Source organism: Arachis hypogaea, chromosome 12, assembly GCF_003086295.3.
Source record: "Arachis hypogaea cultivar Tifrunner chromosome 12, arahy.Tifrunner.gnm2.J5K5, whole genome shotgun sequence".
Lineage (NCBI taxonomy): Eukaryota > Viridiplantae > Streptophyta > Magnoliopsida > Fabales > Fabaceae > Arachis > Arachis hypogaea.
Genome location: NC_092047.1, coordinates 82,196,525 through 82,199,012, shown reverse-complemented (window position 1 = coordinate 82,199,012; position 2,488 = coordinate 82,196,525).

The window sequence follows — 2,488 nt, the reverse complement described above, 5'->3', positions numbered from 1 at the left end:
TTTCGTGTATTGACTATTGTTAATCTTTAAAATTCCTCAACTATAATTGTAGAAAATGATAACCGTTTTAATTTTATATTTTAGTTAATTGTAGTTTTATAATAGCAATAAAAATAAGGATTTTCTATGGTGTAGAAGAACCAAATTAAAACTTTCTACACCCATGGAATATTGTGCGAAGATAATAATAGTCTAATGGAAAAACAATTTCTGGTGTGCTACAGTGACTACATATGGGATATATTTTTGGGTTCCATTAAAAGATCAATTAGGGAAGGAGTCAACTTTAATAAAAAAGACTCAACCCATACAATTAAATTACTATCACATCATGATAATAAACTAAAATATCACCAACTAAAGAGACATGCAATAAATATAAAAGAGATTATGCTAAAATCTTAATTGTGCTTATGCTATTAATCAATTCACATTATATCATATTATATTTTTATCTTCTATTGCATAAAATTGCTTGCTATTTTAAAAGTGTGTATACGATGAATTATCTTTGTATTTATTATGTCTTTTTTAGATTTATAAAGAATTTTTATTGTCGTTTTGTCTGTCTTCATACTAACCAACTATGTTAGTCACCATCCCCACTAAACCATTGACACCAAATTTTAAAGCTAATATTGTCCAAGTATTTTATTTGCTAATACAATTACTCTTAAAAAAAAAAATACATAATTTATCTCTACACATATCTATTAGTCTTTTTTATTTAAATGAAATAAAGAGGAATCAATTTTACTTGATTCTTCTCAGTTGTAAATTTTCTTAATCTATTAATATATAAATCGTATTAGAGTAGTGTGTATTAGATATTATATTAAACACTATCATCTAAGACGATTTATGCATAAAACTCCTTCAAAAAATGCTCATAAATCGTTCTACGGCACTAAGCATCCCAAATCATATATAATTCATCCTAGAATAAGATGGTTTAATTTTTTTTTTTTTACCTAAATCACTATAGGATAACACTATTTATGTGCAACTATCTATCTCACACTTCCTAACATGATTAATGTACACCAACTTGCCCCACACTACCCTTTAACACAATTAAATACATTTATTTAAATACATTCATGTTATTTTTAAATTAAAAGAATATATTGATTTAAAATAACAAAAATATATTTATTTAAATTCTAAAATTTTAAATTAATCTACTTGTATTAAGTTCAAAATGATTTAAAATAATATAAATACGTTTATTTAAATTTAAAAAATTTTAAAATAATAAGAATATTTTTATTTAAAATATTTAAATTTTAAATTTTAAATAAACTTACTTATATTAATTTTAAATTTTATTTAAAATAATACAAATAAGTTTATTTAAATTAAAAAATTAAAATAAAAAAGTACATTTATTTAAAAAAAATTAATTTAAAAATAATACAAGTGTATTTATTTTTTAGTTAAGAATTAACGGTTTCAAACCGTTAATTTTTTTTAAAAATCGAATAAATATAATTAATCATATGAGTACAATAATACGAATACATATAATTTTATAAAATTAAATTTAATCATTAATTTAAATTATATCTATTTAAATTTCAAATTACAAATTAATATATATTTTATAATTTAAAATTCTAATTATTTAAATAAAATTAAATTGATTGAAAAATAAAAACATACCAATATAATTCAAATCGTATTAAAGCATAAACAAATTTGCTGAGTCCATAAACAAACCTTACATAAATAATAAGTTTAGTCAATGTGATATGTGAATTTTGTGTAAATTTTACGAAAACACAATAAAAAATTAAATCCTAAAAAATAACGTGATTTTAATTTTTTTTGAGAATTAATTTTTTTATATTTTATAATAGAAAAATAAAACATGATTAATATTGAATTGGTCTAATATACTAAATAATTTTATTTTTTTAATGATTTTTAATTATAATTTTAGTTTAAAAAATTTATAGTAAACAATTAACTACAATTTTTCAATTTAAATTAATCAATTTATTTTTATAATAAAATACATATAACCGTGAAAAATCTAATATAATGGCTATATCATATGTCCTATATACTTAAATCACCTATGCCTATTAAGTGTTGTAATTAATCTAGAAATTTGTTCATCAAGTTTATATTAAAAAAATAACTACAATTTTTCAATTTAAATGCCCTATACCCAAGTGCTTTCTCCCCTCTTGTTTCAAAATGTTACTCATCACACTTAACCTAATCTAATATGTCACTTTTATTTAAAAAAAAAAATTTTACTTTTAAAAATTACAATTTTAACAAAATATATTTTAAAAAAACTCAAATAACAAAATAAATTTTTAAAGATATATTTTATTTGACAAAATAAACTAAACATATATAATAACCTAAGGTTTAGAGTTTTGCACGTTAATTGGTGCGTGGTAGAAGTTAGGCCAATTAAGAGATTTTGAATAAGAGAACAGCGTTGCAAGTATAGTTCTTAACTAGCTAAAATCCG